The sequence below is a fragment of the Liolophura sinensis genome, chromosome 10 (genome assembly GCF_032854445.1).
Source record: "Liolophura sinensis isolate JHLJ2023 chromosome 10, CUHK_Ljap_v2, whole genome shotgun sequence".
In the NCBI taxonomy this organism is placed as follows: Eukaryota; Metazoa; Mollusca; class Polyplacophora; order Chitonida; family Chitonidae; genus Liolophura; species Liolophura sinensis.
The window spans coordinates 24,509,730-24,516,597 of NC_088304.1; positions in this window are offsets into that span (position 1 = coordinate 24,509,730).

Consider the following 6,868-nt stretch of genomic DNA (forward strand, 5'->3'; position numbering starts at 1 on the left):
ATGAACCCTGGTGCTCTTTTCTTCACGTTTCCAGAACATTTGTTGGCTCATGAAGGCGTGGATTCACAGTAATACAGGGAAGGGTTTGGTAACAAAGGAGGCCTAATCCAGCTATTCTCGGCGTTTGATTACCGTCGAAGGGTGCTCTCTCTCCAAAGTTCGGTTCTCATAAGGAAAAGAGAAAGAAATCCCCAGTTTGCCCGCGACCAAATCAGCCATGTAGCGACATGACTTAATATAACAGTATACAAAGTCAGAGGGAGGGGCCTCCTCCATGGCTCAGTGGGTTAGCGCGCTAGCGCAGCGTAATGACCCAGGAGCCTCTCACCAAGGCGGTCGCTGTGAGTTCAAGTCTAGCTCATGCTGGCTTCCTCTCCGGCCGTACGTGGGAAGGTCTGCCAGCAATCTGCGGATGGTCGTGGGTTTCCCCCGTGCTCTGCCTGGTTTCCACCCACCATAACGCTGGCCGCCGTTAGTCATTTAGGTTATGGCTCGGTAATTCAACCACTTGTAGGTTCGTAGTCATCCAGGTTATCATCGTTCGGCATTTCGACTATAGGTAGGGTGTGTAGTCATTCGGGTTATCGCTCGGCATTTCGAGTACAGGTAGGTGTGTAGTCATTCAGGTTATCGCTCGGCATTTCGACTACAGGTAGGTGTGTAGTCATTCAGGTTATCTCTCGGTATTTCGGCTACAGGTAGGTGTGTAGTCATTCAGGTTATCGCTCGGCATTTCGAGTACAGGTAGGTGTGTAGTCATTCAGGTTATCGCTCGGTATCTCGACTACAGGTAGGTGTGTAGTCATTCAGGTTATCGCTCGGCATTTCGACTACAGGTAGGTGTGTAGTCATTCAGGTTATGGCTCGGTATTTCGACTACAGGAAGGTTTATAGTCATTCAGGTTATGGCTCGGCATTTCAGCTACAGGAAGGTTTATAGTCATTCAGGTTATGGCTCGGCATTTCAGCTACAGGAAAGTTTATAGTCATTCAGGTTATGGCTCGGCATTTCAGCTACAGGAAGGTTTATAGTCATTCAGGTTATGGCTCGGCATTTCAGCTACAGGAAGGTTTATAGTCATTCAGGTTATGGGTCGGCATTTCAGCTACAGAAAGGTTTATAGTCATTCAGGTTATGGCTCGGTATTTCAGCTACAGGAAGGTTTAAAGTCATTCAGGTTATGGCTCGGCATTTCAGCTACAGGACGGTTTATAGTCATTTAGGCTATCGATCGGCATTTCAGCTACAGGAAGGTTTATAGTCATTCAGGTTTTGGCTCGGCATTTCAGCCACAGGACGGTTTATAGTCATTCAGGTTATGGCTCGGCATTTCAGCTACAGGAAGGTTTATAGTCATTCAGGTTATGGGTCGGCATTTCAGCTACAGAAAGGTTTATAGTCATTCAGGTTATGGCTCGGCATTTCAGCTACAGGAAGGTTTATAGTCATTCAGGTTATGGCTCGGCATTTCAGCTACAGGACGGTTTATAGTCATTCAGGTTATGGCTCGGCATTTCAGCTACAGGAAGGTTTATAGTCATTCAGGTTATCGATCGACATTTCAGCTACAGGAAGGTTTATAGTCATTCAGGTTATGGCTCGGCATTTCAGCTACAGGAAGGTTTGTAGTCATTCAGGTTATGGCTCGGCATTTAAGCTACAGGAAGGTTTATAGTCATTCAGGTTATGGCTCGGCATGTCAGCTACAGGACGGTTTATAGTCATTCAGGCTATCGATCGGCATTTCAGCTACAGGACGGTTTGTAGTCATTCAGGTTTGGCTCGGCATTTCAGCACAGGAAGGTTTATAGTCATTCAGGTTATGGCTCGGTATTTCAGCTACAGGAAGGTTTGTAGTCATTCAGGTTATGGCTTGGCATTTCAGCTACAGGAAGGTTTATAGTCATTCAGGTTATGGGTCGGCATTTCAGCTACAGGAAGGTTTGTAGTCATTCAGGCTATCGATCGGCATTTCAGCTACAGGAAGGTTTGTAGTCATTCAGGTTATGGCTCGGCATTTCAGCCACACGAAGGTTTAAAGTCATTCAGGTTATGGCTCGGTATTTCAGCTACAGGAAGGTTTGTATTCATTCAGGTTTTGGCTTGGCATTTACAGCTACAGGAAGGTTTATAGTCCATTCAGGTTATCGATCGGTATTTCAGCTACAGAAAGGTTTGTAGTCATTCAGGTTATGGCTCGGTATTTCAGCTACAGGAAGGTTTAGAGTCATTTAGGTTATGGCTCGGCATTTCAGCTACAGGAAGGTTTAGAGTCATTCAGGTTATGGCTCGGCATTTTCAGCTACAGGACGGTTTAGAGTCATTCAGGTTATGGCTCGGCATTTCAGCTACAGGAAGGTTTATAGTCATTCAGGTTATGGCTCGGCATTTCAGCTACAGGAAGGTTTAAAGTCATTCAGGTTATCGATCGGCATTTCAGCTACAGGAAGGTTTGTATTCATTCAGGTTATGGCTCGGCATTTCAGCTACAGGAAGGTTTATAGTCATTCAGGTTATGGCTCGCATTTCAGCTACAGGAAGGTTTGTAGTCATTCAGGTTATGGCTCGGCATTTCAGCTACAGGAAGGTTTATAGTCATTCAGGTATGGCTCGGCATTTCAGCTACAGGAAGGTTTGTAGTCATTCAGGTATGGCTCGGTATTTCAGCTACAGGAAGGTTTGTAGTCATTCAGGTTATGGGTCGGTATTTCAGCTACAGGAAGGTTTATAGTCATTCAGGTTATGGCTCGGCATTTCAGCTACAGGAAGGTTTTATAGTCATTCAGGTTATCGCTCGGCATTTCTCTTACAGGAAGGTTTAAAGTCATGCAGGTTATGGCTCGGTATTTCAGCTACAGGAAGGTTTAATGGTCATTCAGGTTATCAACGCTGTGAAAATGTCACTTTGAATGGTTTTTAAGCTAGTAAACTTACCTAATCTTCGTGTTGGATAAAAAAAACAAGCGAGATTGTTTGACATTAGTGTGTGGGTGCTTGGCTATAGAACATAAGTCACAAATGTTATCGCCGAAGGAGTTAACAAATATTGGACCGTTGGTAATTCCAGTAGCATTACTAGGCATTGCCAGTGCGGCTAAAAATGCCTTAGAAACAGTCATCAAATTCATCCTCTAAAATTTCAGATCCCGAAGTCTGGTTAAAACTGTCAGCGGCTTTAATGGGAACTTTAATGTCATTCGCTATTGATTCAAAGTAATACGACAGTCTATTTGTTTTTTGAATGGCTAGAATCTATCAGGATATGTACATTCTTCACTTAGGAATTATAAAGTCAAGGTAAAACCTAACCTGTGATGGCTGTCAGCCGTGGCCTACATCACAGTGGCTGGTTGGAGATCGCACATGTAGTAAATGTAAGTTTTACTGGACTTAGCTCATTATGTGCCCTGTCTCAGGAGCCTTTTGTTAATTATATCAATTGCCAAGAAATCGGCCATGGACTCTTAATATTGGCAAGGTCTAGTTCGTAGCCGAGAGGACGTACACAGTAAAAGTTATGTATTGTAGCAGAGCCTCTTGACGAGCAAGTCGGTGGAACGAAAATACTAACATACAAAAGCCGGGTGAAAATACATTTGCCGGGGGCTTCACGGTGTTCTGGTCAGTTTTTATCTCATTCATGAAGTAGTCGAGTGGTAATTCCATGATATCTTGGTTGCTCAAAACAGACCTTTTCTCCAAGTTTGACTTGATTTCTGAAGAATTATAGAACATTTAGAGGTCGGTACCAATGGTTGCAAAACGTCCGTAAATATGACCTGGCCATGTATTGATAAGATTTAGGTATTTAAGCCAAGGATGTCAGTGATCTGCGCTTATCACATAAATATAGGCCATCCTTGGACCGGATGCTCGGGCAAATTAACAGCAGTTTATGCTCAGTCGGGTTCCTTTGGGACTTTATCAGGTCATGAGATGAGGGGAGATAACCACCTTGATCTTCCTTCAGACTGGGTTTTAACCACTGATCAGTTGGATGCTACGTAGGCTACCTTACTAGTATGCTGAATATGATAGCCGGCGTATGCTACGCATGCTACCTTACCAGTAGTCGCACCCACGTATGCTACCTAACCAGTAGTCTCACTCACGTATGCTACCTAACCAGTAGTCCTCACCCACGTATGCTACCTTACCAGTAGCCTCACCCAAGTATGCCACCTTACCAGTAGTCTCACCCACGTATGCTACCTTACCAGTAGTCTCACCCACGTACGCTACCTTACCAGTAGTCTCACCCACATACGCTACCTTACCAGTAGTCTCACCCACGTATGCTACCTAACCAGCTGTCTCACTCACGTATGCTACTTTACCAGTAGTCTCACTCACGTATGCTACCTAACCAGTAGTCTCACCCACGTATGCTACCTAACCAGTAGTCTCACCCACGAATGCTACCTTACCAGTAGTCTCACCCACGTATGCTACCTTACCATTAGTCTCACCCACGTATGCTACCTTGCCAGTAGTCTCACCCACGTATGCAACCTTACAGCAGTCTCATCCACGTATGCTACCTTACCAGCAGTCTCATCCACGTATGCTACCTTACCAGTAGTCTCATCCACGTATGATATCTTACCAGTAGTCTGACGGACATGTTTTTGAATGAGTCAACAAGATAACGTGGGTGGTATATACATTTGTGACCGAAGTAGTTAAAGCCTTTCAATGACCCAAAATGTTGGGTTAGGTAGATGTTAATGTGACATTATATACTGGATATTTTTTAAGCATGTATGTTTTGAGTTGTTGTTGGGGTGTAACATCGCTCTTAATGTTTCAGTCATATGACTACGAGGACTTATTTGGGGTGTGTATAAATATGCGGTATCTTTTTGTGAAGGGCGATTCAATACCGCCAAAGGGTTGCCGCTACTGAAGTATCATGCCAAAGACACCAGGCATGGCAATCCACCCAGTCACATTATACTAACGCCGGGCTCTAACCTGAACCGTACTCAGCGCTAAACGCCAAGCGATCCCAACTTCGAGGCGGACGTTATAACCATTAGGCCACCGAGGCAGTCCACCTACAACTGGTATCCATTACACACAAGGCCCAGACATCTACAAAAGGCGAAGGTATTCATAGACACTGGCCAAGCCAGACGAGCCTACGGAGGGCACGTTATCATGAGTATTCATAGACATTGGCCAAGCCAGACGAGCCTACCGGAGGGCACGTTCTCATGACACGAATTACAGGATTGAGTTATGCAACATCATATATAGCCTCAATTAAGGCCATACAGGCTATTTCAATTAATGTACAGTTCTCTGTCAGTCATGTCAGTCTGTCTGGAAAAGAAATGTACACTGCCGAAATGAAAGTATTTCTCTCCTGCCCATGGAATGCACAATAGGCTCCGTCTCGCAGTATAAGAGCATAGGAGTAATTTTACTGCATTTAAAATAAAATATATAAATTTGCTACTTGTATAGAAAAAAAAGAGAACTAAATTGGTACCGGTATTCAAACGATCAGCTCCTTGTCATCAGCCCTGATACCATGTTTATCTCTGAAGTGTTACACTGAAGTGTTCCACCGAAGTGTTCCAAAATGCACACCTTTCTCGTTTAAGCATATACTTTTAAAATGTTCCATAAAGATTAAATTTACCATGTACAGTGCCAATAACACGCACGTTTATTTAGCGACCATTTGGGGGGGGACAAGAGTTCGCTTTCACCCGATTTCTGCAGAAAGATAGACCGAAGACATCTTTTCAGCCTTGAGTGTCTGTCCAAAATATTAAAGTGCTTAAAACAAATAATTTCGGAGACGAAATGTACGTTACAACCAAGTCTTCTTCTGGTTACAGATATATTGTAGACCTTATAAAGCAGTGAAAGTCTTTGAGCCCTCGTGTAAGCCATATACGGTCAATCGGTCAAAGGATCGGGATTGGTCAGCGCAAACACCTTTCTCAAACGGATTGAAGTAACTCACAGGAGAGAGTCACATTTGTGGAAAATATATTTTCTTGAAAGCCAGTCCTTCAATAAAAAGGAATGTCGTAGATATTTTTGTCATAGAAATTGTGCAACCTTACGACAGGTATGAGTTTTATGGATGGAAGTTGGAAATTCCCGGGTGTACAAAATGCCAGAAAATGAGGCGGTCCTTAGCTTGCCGAGAATCCATCACAGCTGCTAGCATAAAAAGGCCTCGATTTTCAAGATCAACATATTAGGGTTTACACTTATCCATTCAACATTTTGAGGGTCGAGTTCCGAAGTGGAAAAACTTCAAAATCTGTATAAAAAAGACTAACTTTGCCGGCTCAAATATCCGCGCCATGTTAAACTTCATACTTAGGGTACTAACGTTGAAAATACATATAAAACTTTAGTCGAATGTTAATGTTTTATTACAAATGTACAAAATATAAAATGACGCCAAGACCAGCTATAGGTCAGTGCTAAACACGGCGTTTTGAATTTATGTATAAATCAATTATTAACTGTAACCGTGTATAAGGTAGCTTCACACTACAGCGTGACTAACGTAAGATTCCTTATACTTATTAGGGACATGATGCCAAAAACAATTATATACAAACGATTACAATAAAGCTTAACAGGTTCAAAAGCGTTATTTATGAAGCCAAATGAGCTTTATACAATTCACAAAATTACAGAGATATACTAAAAATGTACTTATAAAATAAAATTTTTAATAAGGTTGATATTTCGTCCATTCATACATTTAAATGTAAATATAATCGTAATTTCAATCTAAGTCCAAAGAATTTTACACATTATAAAAATACGTTTTGATTTAAAGCTTGACTGATTTTCAATCCTGGAATAACAGTTTAACTACATTTATACATAGGG